Below are 23,314 nucleotides of genomic sequence, written 5' to 3'. Positions count from 1 at the left end.
CAAATAGGACTTTTGAGTAGTAGAGAATATTACTTGTACACATAAGGAAATTAACTGGACACTAATAACTAGCAGAAAAGTCAGGATTAGGACATGAACTACTTTATTCCCCTAAATTTAAATAGCAATTTCCATCTACTTTGCCCTTCAGGATTAGCAGAGATACAATTATCTAAAAGGGTTAGGTAAGATGCTAAATTCATCTTAGGGCATACATCTGAAATAAATAGAAAGTAATCCAATTTCTTTCTTTTTTTTTTTTTTTTTTTTAATTTTTTTTTTTTTATTAATAGAGGCATGTTTTATTTATTTATTTGTTTGTTTGTTTTGTTTATACATGCACTGGGTACAGTCAGAAGCGCGGGAGGGTGAGAGAATTCACCAGAGCCAGAGTGGGGAGCAGAGCAGGCAGAAGGGCCGAAGGACACTGCTGAGGGGAGCAGCGGGCGGCAGGAGAGGTCTGCGCGCCATGTGGGACCCTCCTCTGGTGGCCGGGGAGCAGCCGGGGATCGAACCGGCGCTGCAGAGGCCGTGGGCAGCTTCGCAACCCAGTGCTCAACCGCTGCGCCACCGGGGAGGCCCCGAAAGTAATCCAATTTCTAAGAATTTATCCTATAGGACATTCCCAAATAAGAAGAGCACAAAGATGTTCAGTCTTACTTTATTATAGTGGGAAAGCCAAAGCAATTTCAAGGTCTAAAGGTAAGTTTTCAATCAAATTATAACATATCATAATGGTATATTATTCAATAACTAAAAAATAATTAAATAATTTAAACTGTAAAACAAAAATAGTATAATAAATGTATATGTCCTATAATCAGGACTATGTAAAAAATAAAACATGCTTGTTCAATTTTGAACTTTCACTAGCATTTGTGGTAACATGAGTTTTTTCCCTGCCTCAATTTTAAAAAAACAAACACAGTGATGACAAGTTAAATAGTTTACATTTAAGAAAAGCATTAAGAGGGGCCTCCCCGGTGGCGCAGCGGTTGAGCGCTGGGTTGCGAAGCTGCCCGCAGCCTCTGCGGCGCCGGTTCGATCCCCGGCTGCTCCCTGGCCACCGGAGGAGGGTCCCACATGGCGCGCAGACCTCTCCTGCCGCCCACTGCTCCCCTCAGCAGTGTACTTCGGTCCTTCTGCCTGCTCTGCTCCCTGCTCTGGCTCTGGTGAATTCTCTCACCCTCCTGCGCTTCTGACTGTACCCAGTGCATGTATAAACAAAACAAACAAACAAATAAATAAATAAATAAAACATGCCTCTATTTAAAAAAAAAAAAAAAAAAAAGAAAAGCATTAAGAGTCATGGCAGGGCCTCCCCGGTGGCGCAGCGGTTGAGCGCTGGGTTGCGAAGCTGCGCGCGGCCTCTGCGGCGCCGGTTCGATCCCCGGCTGCTCCCCGGCCACCGGAGGAGGGTCCCACATGGCGCGCAGACCTCTCCTGCCGCCCGCTGCTCCCCTCAGCAGTGTACTTCGGTCCTTCTGCCTGCTCTGCTCCCCGCTCTGGCTCTGGTGAATTCTCTCGCCCTCCCGCGCTTCTGACTGTACCCAGTGCATGTATAAACAAAACAAACAAAGAAACCAGCAAACAAATAAATAAAGCATGCCTCTATTAAAAAAAAAAAAAAAAAAAAAATTTAAAAAAAAAAAAAAAAAAAAAAAGAGTCATGGCAATTCTCCTCTGAATGTGCCTGCACTCACTCTTGAGTGTGTACTATCACCTACAATAAAGCTCCATTTCTAAGTCACTAAAAAGAAAAGCAAGTCATAACTAGAGCTGATGATTTCACCTTTAAATAACTGGCAGTAAACAAACAGTGACACAATTGATATACTTAATATTTGGGGGCCAATGCTGACTGATAAAGAATAATCACAAGTACCATGGGAAATGCTTCCCTTAAGTCAATCCACTAATTCCATCTGCTGTTCTTTGGCAATTGTTTATCTCAGTGTACAACTAGTTATATTCCTAGTTAGGAGGGAAGAATGGATGGTACAATGGAGAGACCACTGCAGATGTTGGGAAATATCAATGAACAATAAAATCTTTTACTGCCCCAAAAGAAATGATATTTAAAACGCAAGATCACTCAAGCTCCAATAGATGAATTATATTATAAGACTCCCTAGCATGGTACATTAACTGATTCAATTCATTATATGGATCTATCAGCAAAAAAGGAATTTATACTCAGATTATTTAAAGGGAGACCAACCAGACTTGCAATCCCAACACAAAAAACACTTCAGTAAAGGCTACAGAATGCTGAAACTCTCTTAAATGTTAGAGTGAATTTTTAAACGTTTCTACAAATATTCCTACCATTTTCACATGATGAAGACAGAAGCCATGGTCAAACTGAATTGTACATAGCAATTCAAAGATCAAAAAGATCACGTGTGAATCAAGTAAATGAATCGTGAATAGTCGGAAGGAATTCTATCTCTAACACAAAAGCCTAAATCAAGACTGAATCACTTATCAATTACATTAGGCCCTGAAGCTACAAAACTTTTCCCAATCTTAGAAACACATGTTCATTCAAATGCTCTTTCTACATCTCCTATTTTCAAAAAGGGTCCTTAATTTAGCTGATAACCACAAATTCCACATTTTACTTCATGAATTTTAGGCCTCAGCTTGTGGGGAAAACTAGGAATGGACCCTAACTTGTTAGCAAATTAATTAGTTTTGGCTCATCCCTATGAAAGTTTCTCCAGCAAGTGGTAATTCCCCAGATCTTCATAAAACTGCTATTCACAGCAAGAAATTTCTAGAATTGGAGGACCGACTCAATTCATTATATGGATCTACCATCATAGAATATTCTTTTTGCATAGATATTCTATCTTGTCCCGGCCACTGGCCAGTTTTCATCTTTTGTCATGTTCCCATAACCATCTCCCTGCTAACACAGCTTGAAAGTCCACACCACTCAAAGTCCTATCTATCTTACAAACCTCAGCTCTGCTCCACCACCACTGACTCTGAGAAACTCTGATTTCCTCTTCTTACTCTCTCTTCCTCTTCCTCTTAATCTCTTTCTCTTTCCAGAATAACTCCTTGGTATTGCCATGATATCCAGCATATTCCTCCATCAGACTATTTGACAACTATAAGGAAAAATGCATCAGTCATATTAAGAGGAAAGTATCAATGATTCCCTTTTAATAAATGATGCCCATAAAGGAGTGTTATACAGAGTAGCTCTTGAACCTTGATCTAACAAATCAAATACATATCTGAAAATTTCTCCTTGTTATAAAATCATTTCCACCAACAGAAATCTTTATAGAACCAATAGATCATCTTTCTATGCTTAGTAATTAACAGAATAAAATTTGGGGAGAGTTGTAGGAATGAACTCCTCAAAATGGCTTCAAGGCCTCCCCAGTGGTGCAGCAGTTGAGAGCTGGGTTGCAAAGCTGCCCACAGCCTCTGCAACGCTGGTTCGATCCCCGGCCGCTGGGCGAGGGTCCCACATGGTGCTCAGACCTCTCCTGCCGCGCCGCTTGCTCCCCTCAGCAATGTACTTCGTCAGTCTGCCTGTTCTGTTCCCCGCTCTGGCTCTGATGAGCTTCTGACTGTACCCAGTGCTTGTATAAATAAATAAATCTTTAAAAAAAAAAATGGCTTCAACACTATTATAAATTTTATTATCAAAGTATTTAAAGAAAGAAGATCTCTCCACAAAGACTAACTGTTGTTTGAATTATATACTTAACATAAAGACCACCATAGTGTGATATATTCATCAAATGCTTAGCATAAATGTTTTAGTAAGAAAATCACTATAACGAAGTAAAGGAATTATACACTCCAATATGTGTAACACCACGTAAGGTTGTTTATTTTTAGCCTGTACCCGTTTCAACCATAAGCCCTCAAAGAGGGAAACCATGTCTTATTCATACTTGCACCCCCAGAGCTTAGCAGTATCTGGCACATAAATGTTTGATAAACTAGTAAATGAGAAGAGACATAAATTTCACAGCTAATTCTCTTAGGATATACATCTGGTTTCACTGTACATCTGAGTAATCCTCTCTCACTTGGCCTTATTATAATTCTGCCTTATGGAGCAATGGAAAATAACTCTTCCGGTTTCTTAGATGAAGAAAATGTAAGTGGCAGAGGGAATGGACACCAGAATATGTGTTAGGGCAGTTCTGAGCTGGAATTAAACGTTAGGATTGTTTTAAGAACATCAAAACCATACTAATGAGAGGGCCCCACCCTACTCTGGGAATAGGACCTGCCCAAGATTTTTTTCAATTCTATAGGTAAATGTAAGGTGCAGCCAAGATTACCAACCACTAAGTTAGGAGAACTAAGTTCTAGCCCAGGCTTTGCCAATAACTGTTTTCCCTTAGGTGTTTTACTTAAAACTCTCTGTGTTTCTACATCTTTAAAGTGAAAGTAACAAGTAACAACTGCCTCCATTGACATAGTGGTTAAGACCAAAGGAATTAAAGTACAGGGAGTTCTCTGAAAAAGCTGAAACTGCTAAATAAGTGGTAAGACATTAAGATATTTCTGTATATTAGGCCAGATCAGCACCAAGAAAGGGAATTTTTCCAGATAACCCTTCAAGAAGGAAGACCTGATTAGATAAAAACATTAGTTGGGGTTGGGGGAATGTTGGGGTTGGGGAATGTTGGGGGTTGGGGAAAAAAAGGTTAAACAGGTGCTTTATTTGAACCAACACAGTTTTTTAAATGCTAATGCAATCTTAAAATGCATTAGAAGAATTTTAGTGTTAGAAGCAAGGAAGGTAATGATCCATTTCTATTCTGCAGTGGTCAAACTATAGTGGGAATATTCTATTCAGTTTAGAGTATCTCATTTTAAGAAGTCATTAACAGACTAGAGTGTGTCCAGAAGAGGGTGATTTGACTAATCTGGCAATCACAACACATGAGGTTAAGGAACTAGGGATGCATGGCCTACAAAAGATGAGTTAGAAGGGAGACTACTGCCTTGGTAAGACTGAAAGGCTGTCATGTGGAATAGGAAGACTCAATCTCTATTGCTCCAGCAGAAGCAGAAATAGGAAGAAGTCAGTGAAATGTACAGCACAATAACAAATTTTGATGATTCAAATAAAATGCATCAGAATTCCTGGTTGTATTTACTTTAAAAAAAAGGGGGGGGGCTCCTTGGTGGCCCAAGGGGTTAAGCACAGCACTGTGAAGCTATCCACACAGCCTCTACAGCATGAGTTGGATCCTTGGCTGGCCAGGGAGCTACCCACATGGCGCAGCAGACCTCTCCTGATTTGCCCACTGCTCCCCTCAGCAGTGCATTTCAGTCAGCCGGCCTGTTCTGTTCCCCACTCTGTCTCTGGTAAGTCCTCTCACGCCCCGCATCTCTGGCCTGTACCCCAGTTCTTGTATACATAAATAAATAAATCTTTTTTAAAAAAAAGGACTCTTGAGATCCATATAAAGATTGTTTCAAGAGGAAAATAATGTGTCCTGAAATCTGTATCTAAGCAGACTCCAGTTGATTCGGGGTGTTGTGTTTTGTTTTATAATTTTTTTTCTTAGATTATTTTTATACAATATTTGATTTCTCACCTCACCTGCAGTCCCTCTAATCTCCCACCACCACAGCACCTTTGAGTCATCACCATAGTTCCTCGTGCTCTTCCCGCCCATTTTCACACCGCCCCCCCAACACCCTGCATGTCTCAGGTCCATGGTCTGCCTTCAAGTTTTGTCTTTTTTGATGATATAATACGTGTAAGGGCAGGACATGGGCACAGTGCAGGTTTTCTGATCCAGCAGACCAGGTAAAGGAGGAATCAGAGTCCTCAGTGGTTTTTTGCAGGTCTTTTATTGGGATTACCAGGTACACGGCAGGCAGGGGTGCTGGGGGGCCAGGAGCTGGCAGGCCTCCCAGCCCCCAGCAAGTCTTCACTCTATCTGGGCTCTCCAGCCTTCTCTGTTGCTCTCTCGGCTTTTGTTCGTTCTCAGCTTCTTGGCTTCTGCTGGCGTCCCCATGACACCGACCTTATAAGCCCAGTCTTAGCCCAGGTGAATCCCATCTACCTACGCCCACACCCTACTCCAGGTGCCCGCCGTCAGGCATGCATTCAAGACCGCAAGGATCCACCATCTATGCTGATGGTGGGAGGGCAGAAAAGCCTGACATTTTTCCTTACCCTACAATATGTATAAAAGGTTTCTTATAATTCATATACCATAAAATTCATCCACCTAAAATATACAATTCAATGGCTTTTAGTTAGTATGTTCAAAGTTAGGCAATGATTCTCATAATCAATTTTTCATCACCTACCAAAAAAACTGTACCCATTAACAGCCACTCCCCATTTTCCTCCAAATCTTTCAGCCACAGGCAATCAATCACTACTTTCTATCGCTACAGATTTACCTATTGTTTACAATATATTGTTGAACTATATATAATCAAATACATAATAATTTTATGTAAGATGTATATTATATATAATCATAAATATAATTTTTAATACAGTGTATACAATTAATAGACAATAGTATAAATGTGATCATACTGTGTGGTCTTTTGTGACTTTCATTTACCATAATACTTTCAAGTTTTGTTTATGTCAAAGCACATATCAGTACTTCACTGATTGTTACTGCTAAACTTTATTTCACTATATGGACAGATCACATTTTACTTACCTAGAGATGTGAATTGTTTCTACTTTTTTGGATACCAAGAATCGTGTTGCTATGAACACTCATGTATAAGTTTTGTAGACATGTGTTTTCACCCTTCTAGGGTATATACCTAAAAGTGACACTGTTGAGTTATATGGTAACCCAATGTTCACCTTTTGGAGGAACTGATAAACTATTTTCCAAAGTGACTGCACCATTTTCTGTTCCCACCAGCAATGTATGAAAATTTCAATTTCTCTACATCATCACTAATACTTGTCATTGCCTGTCTTTTGATTACAGCCATTTGAGTAGCTGTGAGGTGGTATCCCATGTGGTTTGATTTGCATTGCTCTGATGGCTAGATATTAAGAATCTTTTTCTAGGCTTATTGGTCATTATATATCTTTTTTGGAAAAAGACAAGTCCATTTTGAGACACAACGATTTTATCAAATCAATAAGCACAATAACTACAACGGACAGAAACAATATCAGATATGTTTAAATCCACAAGCTTACAACAATATTACAAAAAAGAAAAATCACCATTGGAGGATAGTGGCAAACCAACTCATTATTTTCAAAATTTGTTAGTATCGAGAAAGATACAAACATTTCTCCTGTCTTTCTCATATAAACTGTATACCTAGATAAGAAAAGATTTCTCTTTATGGAAGTATGAAGACCATTTAATGACGGAATGTCAGACTATCACCATTTGCGATCTCAAACAATTTAACAGATCTAGGTATGGAGCTTTAGCAGATGCAAACATCATAAAAAGGACAAGCAGACATCGTGTGCCTACTGAAGAATATACCTACCACCATCCACAATCACTAAGTAGTTTTGTCCCTCCCCCTCAAAAAAAATCAAACCTGATTCTGACCAAACTGTGATTAAAGATCCAAACTTGAATTTCAAGGAAATAGAAAGAACAGGGGAAAAACAAAACAAAACAACTATAGCATGGGGATATCATAAGCAAAATGGAGACAGAGGTAACTCAACAGGACAAAGAACCAAGTTTCTTCAACAAGCTGCAAGCAGGGTCAAAAAATAAGAGCAAGAGGTAAAGAGGAAACATATTTTAAAAGACATCAACCAATCTCCCTATGTGCAGCTTATTTAAATTTAAATTCAAACAAACTTTTAAAAAAATTAGCACAATTCTGAAACAACTGAAAATCTGAACACTGCCCACTTATTTAATTATATTACAGAATTACTGTCAATTTTTAAGGATATGTAATACTATCATGGTTATGTTTTTAAAAGGAGTCCTTATCTTTTAGACACAAACTGAAACAGTTATGGGTAAAGTGATCTGATGTCCCAGATTTACTTCAAAATATGGGATAGAGAAAAGTAGGTGGAGATAACTAAGATAAGATTGGTCATTAAAAAAATTAAAAGATTAATAAGGAGCTGAAAATTATTGAAGTCAGTGATGGGTGTATAAGGACTCACCATGTCTAGTTTTTCATAAGAATTTTAACAAGGAAAAGCTTTTAAAAGCTTGTCAAAACTAAAAGGGTGTAATGAGATGGTGTGAGAATTCTATCACTGACCAAAATCAAGAAGAAACTGTAAATGATATACATACAGACTTCTTCTAAAGCTGGGAGTCTGAAATAAGCAGTCTTTTAAAAACAGGTCCAGGGCTTCCCCGGTGGCGCAGCGGTCGAGCGCTGGGTTGAGAAGCTGCCCGCGGCCTCTGCAGCGCCGGTTCGATCCCCGGCTGCTCCCCGGCCACCGGAGGAGGGTCCCACATGGTGCGCAGACCTCTCCTGCCCTGCTGCTCCCCTCAGCAGTGTGCTTCAGTCCTTCTGCCTGCTCTGCTCCCTGCTCTGGCTCTGGTGAATTCTCTCACCCTCCCGCGATTCTGACTGTGCCCAGTGCATGTATAAATAAATAAATATAAATCTTTAAAAAAATAAAAATAAAAACAGGTCCAGCTAAATTGCCTGCTTGCCACTTTATTTTGCTAACAGAAACTTTTTCTTGGGACTCTCAAAACCGTTGATTTATTAATCCAATTTCCCCAGTAGGTAAATACATTTCAGTATATGCTTAGCTTTAAGAAATACAAGAGAAGAAATAGAAAGAAGAAAGAAAATACATTTTAAAATTATTTTTATTTTTATTTTTTTATACCAAAGCTGTAAGATTTTTATTCATTTATCATTCTACTACCGAAAAAAAGTACTGGAATATAATCCCACTTCAGTATACCAGTCTAATAAAAATTAAAGTATTCCAATTGGTAAAGTCTTTGAGACTTGCTTGAGAAACAAAATTAATGCATGTCAGAATATTAACAAATCCAAACAATTCTGTTACATAAATTAGCCCACTTATTATTCGTTGGCAATGGTCCAAATTGTAGAATTTCTACTGGTCTTTCAATTCCTTCAGTCTTCTGATGGCAGACTTCACTGTGACGGCAGAAGTAGTGTTGTAGGTCCAGGCACCACCAGCCACCGTTTTCATGCAGGAACCAGTGCCAGATCCCCACAGCTCGCCTCTTCATCTTGGTTTTGCCACAGAAGGAGCAAGTGTACTTGGCGTGCTGGCTGATTTCAATCTTCTTCACCATTTTCCTAAGGGAGGCACCATAACGGGTCCCATATTTACCGACGATCCCCACCTTCTTGGTTTGTTTGGCCATGTCGCCGTAAGGTAGGTGAGAGCCCAGGGAGAGTAAAATTATTTTTTAAATGCCAAATATAATTCACCTCGAAGGCACAATTACTGTTAGCATAGCAATATGTTTACCATCAAATAATACATTTCATGAGACAAGGATATGTTTTCTGGGATTGATGACTAATGTCTGTTCCCTCAAAATATAAGTATAAATAAACCTTATTGTGCAGATAGGTCATGAACATGCCAATTCACGTAAAGAGTACCAAAGAATCATTAGATTCTTTTCTACAGAGAGTATATGCAAAAAAAATGTTTTGTGGTTGGAAGGTCAAGCAAGAGAAATATTAGGTACATTATCAATAGCATATTTATAAATTTAACTAAACTTCATTATTATTGTAGTATGGCAGTCAGCATTTTTCTTATTAGTGTACTCGAATTGTCTTTTTTTGTTTCTACATTATGCATTAAAGTTTTCAGAATTTGCAGTTTTACAGAATAGCTTTTTAAAATCTTTGTATGGTAAATGAGTTAATCAGGCTTTTTTACGCCCTCTAAGTCAGGCACCTGCAGTCTTCATGCCTCCCAGAACTATGGACACCAGGGCCCAGGCAGCACGGGCATGCGCACGTGTAGAGGTGCCCAGCTGGGCCTAGACGGGTGAGGATAAAAGGGCAGTGTCACTGGTGGGGGGTCCTCTGTCTCCCCGCTGGCTACTTTACCTTGCTCAGTATTAAAGACCTGTAAAAATGATACTGAGGGCTCCAGAACTCTCTTTTAGGTTGCGAGAACTGACGGTGAAACTACCAGGCTTAGGACGGTTGCACAAATCTTCTAATGGTAAAATGCAAAAATACCAAGTGCCGAAAATAATGTGAAACAACAGGAATTGCAAGACACTTCTGATGGAAAGATTAATTGATACAAGCACCCTGACTGGCATTATCCAGTTAAACTGATAATGCACTGTATTAGTTTACTGGCTGCTAGCAAATGTTGGAACAAACCAACATGAACATAGTGGCATAAAACAACAGATATTTCTTATTTTTCTCCCATAGTTCTGGAGGTTGGAAGTCCACAATCAGTATCAGTGGGCCCAGTTCAAGGGGTTGGCAGGTCCACACTTTCTCTAGAGGCTCTAGGAGAGAATCCCTTTTGTAGGCTCTTGCGCTAATTTTTAAGTTATTTGCATAATTTTGTTTTTTAATACTAACCATTATAATATTTTATTTTTTTAAATTTTTTACATCATTGTTCTTTCTTTTTTTTAAGATTTATTTATTTATTTATACAAGCACTGGGGATAGTCAGAAGTGTGGGAGGGTGAGAGAATTCACCAGAGCCGGAGTGGGGAGCAGAACAGGCAGACTGACGAAATACACTGCTGAGGGGAGCAGCAGGCACTGCAGGAGAAGTCTGTCGCGCCATGTGGGACCCTCGCCGGTGGCCGGGAATCGAACAGGCGCTGCAGAGGCTGCGGGCAGCTTCGCAGTCCAGTGCTCAACCACTGTGCCACCAGGGGAGGCCCCATCATTGTTCATTTTTAAACAATATTTGCTTCCCCCCACACCCTCAAGTGTAGTCCCCATATAATTTCCTTCACTAATGCACCTGTGCACCATCACCACAATCCCTTGTGCTCCTCCTTCCTTCTCCTACCCCGCAGTAGGTCTCTGATTTATTATTGTTTGTTTTTGCTTTGTTGTGTTTTGTACTGTTACTATTTTTTTTACATTGATGTCTTATTTGGTTCTCCTATATTCCTGCTATAAGTGATACCATCCAATATTTTTCTTTTTCCTTCTAGCTTATTTCACTGAGCACAATTCCTTCTAGCTCCATCCACATTGCTGCAGATGGCATGAGTTTATCTTTTTTGATTGTGAATAATATTCCATGGTGTATCTTTTTTTTTTTTCCTTCTTGATCTAGTCATCTATTTTTGGGCATTTGGGTTGTTTCCAGGTTTTACCTATTGTAAATAGTGCTGCAATAAACATAGGGGTACAGGTGTTCTTTTGAATGAATGTTTTTGTGTCCTTTGGGTAGATCCCTAAAAGTGGAATTGCTGGGTCATATGGTAGCTCCATTTTTAGTAGACCGAGGAACCTCCAGACATCTTTCCACAGTGGTTGGACCGGTTCACACTCCCACCAGCAATGTAGGAGAGTTCCTTTTTCACCACATCCTCGCCAGCATTTGTTGTTGCTAGTTTTTTCAATGTGTGCCATCCTTACTGGTGTAAGGTGATATCTCAATATGGTTTTGATTTGCATTTCCCTGATTATAAGGGGTGTTGCACATTGTTTCATATGCCTGTTGGCCATTTGCATTTCCTCTTTGGAGAAATGTTTTTTAAGTTCTTCTGCCCGTTTCTTGACTGGATTGTTTACTTTGTTTTTGTTGAGTAGTGTGAGTTCTTTGTATATCATTGTGATCAGTCCCTTTCAGTTGGATGGAGTGCAAAGATTTTTTCCTAATCAGTGGGGTGTCTCTTTGTTTTGGTTAATGTCTCTTTTGCTGTACAGAAGCTTTTCAGTTTGATGTAATCCCAGGTATTTTATCTTTTCCTTGACTTCCTTTGCTTTGGGTGATGAGTCTTTAAAGATGTTACTGAGATGTAAACACTACAAGACATACATCTCAGTAACATCTTTAAAGACTCCCCCACCCTTTGATGGCTGCTGGCATTCTTAGACTTGTGGTCACATCTTCGTGACCTTCAGTTTCTACCTCTGTGACTGCCTGGCTTCTCTTCCTTGTGTAATCTCTCCCCACCGCTCCTCTATTGAGGACATTTGTGGTTGCATTAAGAGCCCACCTGAAAATCTAGGATACTCTTCCCTGCTCAAGAGCCTTAGTTTAATCCACCCACAAAGATCCTCTTACCATATAAGGTAACATTTACAGATTCCAAGGATTAGGACCTGATATCTTGGCAAGTCATTGCTCAGCTCTCTGTACGCTTACAGCCTACAACCCAGCAATCCACTCCTAGTTTATTCCCTACATGCAAGAAGCATATAGCAACAAATGCAGAGCTGAGGGAAAAAAGCAAGTCACAAAAAATAAATGTGGCATACTACATTATATAATAAGAAGTTCAAACTCATAAAACTAAGTTCTATAATGTTGAGATATGCACACAATATGATGAAACAAAGAAAAGCCCCCCCAAAAGTACAAAATTTAGGAGAGTGTTTTCCTGTGTGGAAGAGAGAGGAAAGGCTGGATTGTAGAACATGCAGGGAACTTCAACAGTACTGGCAAAGGCCCCTTTGTTATATGTGTGTGGGGGGGGGATCACAAAAAGAAAATATATATTTACACACACATGTATATACCCATACATATACACAGAACTTATATGCACATACTAAAACGTTCTACCCAGAAGGTATATACTTTTTGAATGGGATTTATTTAGTAATAAAAAATGCTGTCATTCCTATTAGTATTCCAGTCCTGAAAAGAAAACCAAGACCATTTTCTCCAAGATGATAAACACTTAGTGGTTTCTCTGCAAAAATCAAAATATTCCCAGGACAGCGTAAGGTGTGAATAGCCCTAGCTTCACCTTTTCAGGAACAGCATGAGCTGATGAGGGACCAGCTAAGTGCTGGGTGATGCTGTAGTTAGCTCTGCTCCAAAGGAGCGGCTTGTCTGGGAAGACCAAGGTCTACAGCTGAAATGCTTAATATGGCGGGGGGGGGGGGGGGGACACAGAGATTGCCTCCCAGGGGCCATCTGGCACTGCCTGGAAACATTTTTGGTTGTATAGGGGTGCTACTGGCATCTAGTGGGTAGAGCCAGAGATGCCATTAAACATCCTATCACGCACAGGGCAACCCCACAACAGAGAATGATCCGGCCCAGATTTGTAGACAGGAGGGATTTTAATCATATGCTCAATTAAAATACCAGTTTTACAGATAATAGTTGTGTGCCAAGAGATTCGGATAGATTGTACGTCCTCTTAGGGCGCAGACTTAAGTGTCATTCATCTTTGTTAGCTTTTACACTAAAATCTCAGTATGTTTTCAATTCTTTCTCCTGAAATAAGGCAGAGAACATAGCCCCTGACATTTAGTAAGCCCTCAATGACATTACTGATGTTATCTGAAAAAACCCCTTTTTCTAACTGTCAATATAGCTTACAATAGTTGTCTATTTTGTTCACTAATGCATCCCAAGCACCAGAGACTAAATGGTACATAAGTGCTCAAAAACACTTACTGAATGCGTGAACAACTAAAAATGCTACAACAGTGCACCTACATGCCCCCCAAAGAAAACAAGTCACAGAAGGCAGCACGAGGCACCACTTCGAAGCACACTTCCAGATGAGCACTTCTGTTTGAAACACATGACCTCGCCTTCCTCTTGTCGGGCTATCAGCTTTCAACATGAACAAGAAAGCTGAAATCAGTGTCTTCCATACTTACATTCAAGATCAGAGACATAAGTTCTAAACCCATGGTCTGTAACTGGCTGTGCAAGGCAGGACCATGCATATGCATTCAGTGGTCCCTCAATAAAAATCACCGTTAACCATGACTGACCACTAGATACCTCCAAGAAACATGAGACATGCTGCATCTTTCATGCCGCTGAATCTTCCCTCCGCAATTCCTGTTCACAGCTGTGCATGACTAATTAAAACTGCCTGGGAACCTCGTCTATCACTTCACTGGTTATTTCTTCTACTAAATCAAAAGACTCCACTTTAGAATTCAAATCCATCTGTCTCCCTCAGTCTGCAAAGAACAAATGTTCAGGAAAAACTAACCAACTAGCTAAAATTAAATGTACCTTTCCTAGCTAACACTTAAGATGTTATTGGGGGCAGGGAGCCAAGAGTGTAAAGTAACACCAAGCCTAACCACCTCAGATCTCAGAGAATCAACTCCTGTCTTAGCAAATCAGGGACAAATCCAGAAAACTTACCCAGAAATCAGTGAAAACGGATTTACTTCTAAAAGCAAAACTTTCTGATGAAATTAATGCACGTCAAACATTACTCACCCAAAATAATTACATATAAGTATCATCTCCAAAGGTTTGTTCATCCACTTTGCCTCTCATTTGGACACCTGAAACACTAAATTGGCTCATAACCCGTAACTTCACTTTTGATATCAGGAATATGTAGAGTCATCGTGAGCTACTGGTTCTATGCTAGGATCAGAAAGACAGGGGGGCAAAAATCCACTTTTTAATGGCCTTTATCTGGAATCTAAGATTTCAAATTTCTAAGAGTTTTATCAATTATGAAAGCAAAATATATAGCCCCCACTTACTATCACTTTTGAGTGTTTAAGTCTTTGGCTAGAAATGACACAGAGTGAGCACATGAAAATATTTTACAACACTAGGAAAGACCTAGTACAAAGTGAATTTCAAATGTCAGAAGTTGCTTCTGTGAGATTTTTGACTAATTTTTGCTGCAAAAGCTATCTATACCAAATTATGCTGCCTTATACCTATGTTCTGAAATGTATTAAGACATCTAAAATTCACCTTCATTTCTAACATGATTTTTTACCAGAGGGATCCTTTCACTACAAAGCAATGTAATAGTAACAAAATGCTTCATAAACTATAGACAAAATTTTATATCTTGGAAAGTTATTTCAAAACCACCACTATTTACCATCCTGATGTACAGTTCACTTACAACTCTCTATACTAGCCAGAGGTTATTGACAAAACGAAAAGTGAAATTCATTCTTTTTTCAAAATCATATAACTGCAATTTTAAAATCTCACTAAAACTCTTAAAGACTACAGGCAAATCATCTCCAAAGAAATATCATGTTTTTATTATGCTGGAAATGTGCTGTGTTAAATATAACTAAAAATAAATTTCCAGCAACTAAGGTTAAAAGTATTTCTGTTAACACAGATTTGTTGTAAAAGGATTCAACTTGCATCTTCGATGTTCCAGACCATATAGGTAGCTTTGGGGTCCTGACATTCTTTCAAAACTAAACTTCAGGGCCTCCCCGGTGGCGCAGCGGTTGAGCGCTGGGTTGCGAAGCTGCCCGCGGCCTCTGCGGCGCCAGTTCGATCCCCGGCTGCTCCCCGGCCACCAGAGGAGGGTCCCACATGGCGCGCAGACCTCTCCTGCCGCCCGCTGCTCCCCTCAGCAGTGTGCTTCGGTCCTTCTGCCTGCTCTGCTCCCTGCTCTGGCTCTGGTGAATTCTCTCACCCTCCCGCGCTTCTGACTGTACCCAGTGCTTGTATAAACAAACAAACAAACAAACAAATAAATAAAACGTGCCTCTATAAAAAAAAAAAAACTAAACTTCAAATTTTTTGATACTACTACTACTTTAACAAATACTACTGATTCTATCTATAAATAAATTCAATAAAACGTCATTCTTCAAATTCAATTCAGCAGCTTTATTTATAATGTGTTTTCTTATGTGCAAAGTTTTGAGAAGCACTGTGAGGATTCAGAAACATGTGGAAGTACAAAGACAGTGAAAACTACTAGAAAAAACTGTCTGGAAAAGGACTAAACAATCTGTGAGAAAGTCTGAAAGAATGAGACTGAGCAACTCATATACATATGAATCAAGTTCAAAGATACTGCATAGACAAAAGTTGCAAAACCATAACTATAACGATGCTGATATTAAAAATAAAAAAGACAATCCTGTACTACCTCCCCTACAGGTAGCATCCTCACGCTCCGTGACTAAACAAGCTAAGAGTTGAGATGGACACGCCTGCAGAAGGCCAAGTCTGATAAGGGGACAATGGCGTGGGATTTGAATAGGACTGAACATGAATCCTAAGCATCTCTCCACAAGGACTTCTGAGGAAAGTCTACAGATCACTTAATTTTTATTAATTAATTTTGGTTTCCATTTACTTAGAGCTGTGCACTCTTGGGAGAACTTTTAAAATTTTAACTCCAAGGCATTTCTAATTCTAGATAGAAATCAACAACCAACACAGAAATATCCAGCAATATCCTATTTCAGTGATATAACTTAAGTTGTAAATCAAAGACTAGAGTGCTATTATAACCGTCGTGTAATTTATGAAACAACCCGGATGACAATAAAACATAAACAGCCACACTACAAGAAACTAAACAAGCCAGCAATACCTTAAATTCCAAAACTAATGTAACTGAGACTTCATAAAAAGCTCAAAATAGCAGAGGCACATAGGTGCTGACAGAAAGAAGAGAAGACTGGAGACAAAAATGACAGTAGGTCCACTGCATGCAAAAAAATTTTAATTTAAAAAAAATGAACAGGGCCTCCCCGGTGGCGCAGCGGTTGAGGGCTGGATTGCGAAGCTGCCCGCAGCCTCTGCAGTGCCGGTTCGATCCCCGGCTGCTCCCCGGCCACCGGAGGAGGGTCCCGCATGGCACGCAGACCTCTCCTGCCGCCCGCTGCTCCCCCCAGCAGTGTACTTCGGTCCTTCTGCCTGCTCTGCTCCCAGCTCTGGTGAATTCTCTCACCCTCCTGTGCTTCTGACTGTACCCAGTGCTTGTATAAACAAATAAACAAATTAATAAATCTTTTTAAAAAAATGAACAATGGAACAATACAAAAACAATAAACAAAGCTAAACCATATCTATAAAAACAAAAACTAACCATTAAAAAAACACTATCTTAATAATGTAAGAAACACAAAGGTAAATAACAAAATAAGCAATTTAAGGACAATTAAGTATTTTACAAAAATTACTATTAATCACATAACTATGGTTAACAGAGACAGTAAACTCATGAAATAATGGAATATGAACAATTTCATTTTCTTCTTCTTTTTCAAATTTTCTCCAGCCACTATGTATTACCTTTGTTAATAAGTTATTTTAGAAATAATAAAAAGCAAGTGAACCCTCCGTGATGGTTCTAGAAAGCTGTAGCTCAAGAATTCAACAGAAAGCTGCTAGCAAGGGAGTTCCAAGTGTTGCCAAGTGTTATTGTGTGCCGGAAACTATGCTAAGAAGCTTCCATTCACTATGGCCCTTAATCTAGAAAATCGTAGCATCAGGTATGTAAGTAGTAGTGCTGTACCCACTTTACAGATAAGAAAATTGCTGGTTTAGAAGGTGAAACCAATGGCCCAGGTCACTTCACTAGCAATTGGTGAACTGGATTAAAATGCAGTCTCTAAAATCTGGTCCCACGTTCTAAAGCACATCACCAGTGCTTCCCACACGTGCCGATAGGAATCACCTTAAGCACTAGCTAGAGAAACATACTCTTCCCACGCTTTGCATCAGCGGTCCTAGGAATTGGATATTTAACAGGCATCCCAGTAGTTCTTACAGTGTATGACCTGGAAAACTCAACCACCCTCTCCTGGCACCCAATTTCCTTGTGTAGGATAAAGTCTATTACTGCACACAAACCAGCCCTCATTGGGAGGATGAACTATTCAAATGCCAGATACTAAATTCAAAAGAAAGGAAGGAAGAAAAGGAGAAGGAGGGAAGGGGGGGGGAGGGAGGAGGAAGGAAGGAAACCAAGACCACAGTGGTTAAAACTACTCCTGGATTTCTAGAAATGACCACGTCACAACATGCAGGAGATAAAGCTTTTGTGTGGAGCTGCCATAGCTCCTCCACAGTTGCTCTGCCAGTCACAGGTGGCTGCCTCCCACCCCACGGTCTCGGTGGCTGGGAAACAGGAAGGGAATGTGTTCAGTGACCACTGTACGCAGCTGCTCTCATTCTGAACACAGGAGAGGAGACAAAAATGGAATTTCACTTTCCTAAATCAAAGCTTTCCCAGTAAGAATGGATTATCAATTTATTTAGATTAGTATTTCATAGAGAGGAAACTCTGAAATCCATGGCAAACCAGAGAATCCACACTCTTTTTAAAGCATTCAAATTCAATTATTTATGAGAAATGTCAAATAAAATCTATCAGTGGGTTGAATTTGACTTCCTGGCTATAATTAGCAAACCCATGGGCCCAAATTCTACATACCTCAGTTTCTTTTTCATAAACATATACATTATATTAAAAAATATTTATTTCATAAGAGGTAGGGAAAAAATGTTTAATTTTTTTAATCTCTGATACAGGGCCTCCCTGGTGGCACAGGGGGTTAATGTCTCAGCACCATCACGCTAGCGCCAGCCACTGTGACATGAGTTCAATCCCCAGCCAGGGAGCTGACCCACAGGGCGCAGCAGACCTCTCTTGTCTCATGTGCTGCTCCCCTCAGCAGTGTATCTCAACAGATCCGCCTGTTCTGGTCCCCACTCTGTCTTTGGTGAATCTTCTCACCCTCTCCACCTCTGCCCTACCCCCCAGTTCTTGTATGCATAAATAAATAAAAATAAATCTTAAATAAAGATGTGATATAAATGGTATCTGTTAAGTAGGCTCTTTGAAAAAATGACACCCCAGCAATGGGAATAACCTAGTGACTGGAATACAAAGCCTGGAAAACTTGCAGAATTTATCTGCACTTCAATTACTCACCAGTAACCATTAATGTGTATTACAGGTAACAGGAATAATACCAAACACCTAGGGTGGGTAAAACTTGGATTCACAACCTTCTTTCTATTCCAACACAGCTGAGAGATCTATCACACTCCCCCCCCAGTCACTATGGTTCCTAACTCAATGATGCTCAGGGCAGAAGGAGGGGGGCCCACAGCAGGTGTTAAGAATTGCTGATTTAGAACATAAGGACAGTATGTTGGCCCAAGCTGTGTTAGCTCTCATGCCAATTGCTTGCCATATGAACTATAAACATGTTCCATTTATATGGATGACGTGTAATAGGACAACACACAGAATTCCCTGCTTGAGCTTTTTCAGACTGTCACTTCATTGGCTCTGCCAAGTCCCTGCCCCAGGCTTGAGCAGAAAGTCTATTTCTTAGTTTGGACAGACCATAGAGATTGAGCATAAAAAATGGGGGTATGATGAACATGAAGGTTGAAAGTCTAAAGACCAAGTGCTCGAACAATAGGGGGATTTTTTTTTTTTAATTTATTCACATTACTTCAGCACAGAGAAAAGTTATGACTGCTTTGACATTAAGAAATTAGCTAGACTAACACAAGAAGGGCTCTACAAGGGAATGCACTAGAAGGGTCATATATTTTTTATCAGTGACCCTATTGGCTTTCTATTTTTGTAAGCAATCTCTAAAGCACGATTTACAGAACTAATCAATTTTAGGGCTGAAAGAAATAAGCCTCATCAAGTAGATTCTAGTTGTCCTTGAAATAGGTTCTATAGAGGCCTCCCTGGTGGCGCAAGGGGCTTAGAGGCAACCTATGAAGCTGTCCGCAGCCTCTGCAGCACGAGTTTGATCCCCAGCTGGCCAACGAGCAAGCCACATGGCGCAGCAGACCTCTCCTGACTCGCCCACTGCTCCTTTCAGAAGTGAATTTCGGTCAGTCTGCCTGTTCTGTTCCCCACTCTGTCTCTGGTGAATCCTCTCACCCCCCGCATCTCTGGCCTGCACCCCAGCTCTTCTATAAATAAAAATAAATCTGAAAAAAGAAAGAAAGAAAGAGGTTCTACAGTGCTCCTGACTGTTGAACCTAACAGAACTATGGGTCCACAACTGAACACTTACATGCACTAAAATGCTGGGCTGAGCACAATCCTGTATTTTTTTTTTTAAAGATTTCTTTATTTTTATTATTTATACAAGCACTAGGTACAGTCAGAAGCGCAGGAGGGTGAGAGGATTCACCAGAGCCAGAGCGGGAAGCAGAACAGGCAGAAGGACCGAAGTACACTGCTGAGGGGAGCAGCGGGTGGCAGGAGAGGTCTGCGTGCCATGTGGGACCCTCCTCCAGTGGCCGGGGATAGAACCGGTGCTGCAGAGGCTGCAGGCAGCTTCGCAGCCCAGAGCTCAACCGCTGCGCCACCAGGGGAGGCCCACAATCCTGTATTTTAAATGTGTATATATATTTTATATATTAATGTATGTGTATATTTATAGAGAGGAAGAGAAGAGGAATAAAATAACGGTGGATGAATTATGGTTGATTTTTCTTTTTTTCTCATCTCCAGTTTTGTTGTTTTTTTCCTCTCATCTCAAGTTTTAAACCATATAAGTACAAATTGCCTTGCGGGGGGAGTATATTACCTTGGGGGAAATACTTAAAACATTAGGTAAATAGAGCAAGCTACAAAATTTTTCCCTTTTTAATACTTTAAAAATAATTCACTTTAAAATTATAAAGAAATCTGAAAGAATATACTCCAAAATCAACATTTTTAAAATATCCTGCATGATATTTCCATATCAAGAACTTCTCATGTCAAGATATTCTCCAGTGAAGAATCTAATTGGCAAAGATAAGCCATGCTTCTTGGGGAAGAAGTCGATGAAATGTCTAGTTTCCCTTCTTTCTTGTTTTTATATGAATCTCAACTTACCCATGCTGAGAACAGATGGCAAAAGAAACAGGTCCAGAATTCAGCTGTGGCATTACAAAAAGGGTGGTCAGAGGAAATACATTATTCTTAATTTTAACCTTTTCCTGAAAACAGTGCCTGCTGTGTTATAGAGTAAAAATGGGTAAGCAAACATAAGAGAATTGTATTTTTGATAAAGGTTGAAGGTAAAGGAGAAAAAAGAATTTGATTAAAGAAACCTACTTAATATTAGAAAAGTGATAGAGTAGGTTGGGAATGCTTTGAGTAATTTTATACTCCTGAAAATTTTTTATAATTTTTAAACAAGCTATTGGTGATAAAAATACAGCATGTTTCAAATGTCTTCTTAGACTAAAACCCAAGATAAACATGCTCACAACATGCTAAAATGAAGACGGTAATAATCATTTCTAGGAAACAGTATGTTATTAGAAAAAAATTATCTTAGGTAACTTTCCTTGCTTTGGTTTCACTGATTTGGGAGGCAGTACTGTCATCGTCTCATAAACTTCTAAATAATCCAGTGCAAATTTCAGAATTTGCTTCCTAGAGGACCTCTTGCTTTTCTTTATTAAGGAAATGAAGCAGGGCCTCCCCGGTGGCGCAGCGGCTGAGCGCTGGGTTGCGAAGCTGCCCGCAGCCTCGGCAGCGCCAGTTCTATCCCCAGCCGCAGGGCGAGGGTCCCACATGGCGCACAGACCTCTCCTGCTGCCCGCTGCTCCCCTCAGCAGTGTATTTTGTCAGTCTGCCTGTTCTACTCTCCACTCTGACTCTGGTGAATTCTCTCACTCTCCCGTGCTTCTGACTGTACCCAGTGCTTGTATAAATAAATAAATAAATATTAAAAAAAAAAAAAGAAGAAATTGTTTAAAAAAAAGGAAATGAAGCAGATGAAGTAAAAGGCACTCCTCATCTCTGTATATTTTTATCTAATAAATGGTACGCTTAAATGTTCTTGGATGAATTAATTTTTCTAGGCTTCCACAGAATCAAACATCTATAGCATGTCCCTCAAGTGAATAAAACTTTATTTCCTCTAAAGAAAAAAATAATCCAATTAAAAACCTTGAAGTTGTCAGCAAGACACACTCAATTTTCATTTTCCAGAGTCTGCTCTTATTTGTGATGTCAATACCTTTGGGTAAGAGGTCAACTCTTTTGGCTGACACAGCTCAGTCCATTAGAACGACATACTAAACTGTGGTTCAATTTACATTAAGGGTCTTTTAGTCTCTGAAAGAAAGAGCTCAATTCTGTGTCAGAAATTCACCTGAGTGTGAATGGAAGCATAAATCATCACTTTCATTTATCCATCACCTCATTTAACATTCTAGCCACCAATTTGGTGTGGGTAAGAGTTTATTTTCTGTATGTGGCAGATATGAAAGATGAGAATTCAGTTTTCTGTGTCGATGAATCAAGTAGCCAGCCCTTGCACACCCTTTCTGACTTGCTTTATAAGTGTTTACAAGGAATTAAAATCTCTTGCTTCCAAAGTAACACAAGATTACATTAAGAACAGGACATGAAAAGGGACAGGGTTCAACATCAGCTCTGACACTATCACTCTCACCAAACATGCCAGGGTGGGTGTGTTTCTTGTCTGCCAGGACACAGATAAGGGAAGACAGCTGGTCCTCCTGCTAAGTCATAATATGGCTCACACACCATGGAGATCTTCTCTAGTCGGACAGTTTAAATAATCTTTAATAGTAAAAACCAGGTTAGTGGTTTAAAGAGGACTATTTAAGCAGGTGCCCCAACAAAGACAACTCTAGAGATTTCATAATCTGTCTAGAAACTATTAATAGTACCTAGACAGAACCAAATGCATCTCATGCTTTAATAAACAAAATTCTAGGCAAAGGAGTAAAAGTGAAAAGTTTTAATTTACTATGTTGAGGGGTTAGTTGAGGGGTTTCCCCTGTGAAAGTTACAGATAAATCATGGATGCTCATAACAGTATTTCTGCATATTTTCTACACTACACTGCCCCACTTAAATTACGCAAATGCTCAAGAAAGATTTTTGTCATCAAGGACACATGCATCTGCTAAGTAAGGTAGCTTAACATACTGTTCAGTGTGTTGAAGAGACAAAAATTTTTTGTCCAAGGCATGTCAGACCATTCCTGTGCTCAATCTCCTATTCCTTCAGACAGAATGACCCACATCTAGCAATCACTCAGAAATGTGAATAAAAATATAAAAAATATTCAGTAAACACATACACACTGTGAGTAGTAAGAAAGCTGAGAATCTCATTCCCAAATGCATATGCAGTTATGGAACTAAGAACCTTTCTTATTAGGAAACTTTTTTGGCTTTTTTTTATAGAATGCCTAGTTTTTAAAATTTATCAGGGTATAAAGTCATAGCTTCAATTCATCTTGGAAACAGGAAAATCATCAGTAGATAAAAGATGTATCTGTTTAGTTTTGGCCACAGTAGGTCTCTTTAACAGTTAAGACATGGTAAAAGGAAAAAGGATAACCCAAAATAAAACCACTAGGTACAATCCATACTAGTCTAGATGTTTAAATCAACTATTCAAACATATTCACCATCACCTTCCTAAGTAATGCAATAGCTTAATCCAGA

General features: G+C 39.6%; 1 protein-coding gene and 1 pseudogene across 5 annotated transcripts in view; both read right to left on the bottom strand.

Annotated features, from left to right (window-relative positions):
• HECTD4 (HECT domain E3 ubiquitin protein ligase 4) overlaps positions 1-23,314 on the bottom strand; it is a 172,072-nt gene that overhangs the window by 130,327 nt on the left and 18,431 nt on the right. Inside the window, exon 1 of one of the 5 annotated variants that reach the window (XM_054695325.1) lies at positions 2,967-3,010. The exons of the other annotated variants lie outside the window; for them this stretch is intronic. The gene's annotated coding sequence lies outside the window, so the exon portion shown is untranslated. Of the gene's footprint in view, positions 1-2,966; positions 3,011-23,314 lie in introns of those variants that run through there. 5 annotated transcript variants of the gene reach the window in all.
• Positions 8,999-9,365, bottom strand: LOC119244968 (60S ribosomal protein L37a-like; annotated as a pseudogene).

Source organism: Talpa occidentalis, unplaced genomic scaffold (assembly GCF_014898055.3).
Source record: "Talpa occidentalis isolate TD23 unplaced genomic scaffold, MPIMG_talOcc4v2.1 talOcc4.14, whole genome shotgun sequence".
In the NCBI taxonomy this organism is placed as follows: domain Eukaryota; kingdom Metazoa; phylum Chordata; class Mammalia; order Eulipotyphla; family Talpidae; genus Talpa; species Talpa occidentalis.
The sequence above is the reverse complement of the archived record's forward strand: the minus strand, read 5'-3'. Positions and strand labels throughout refer to the sequence as shown.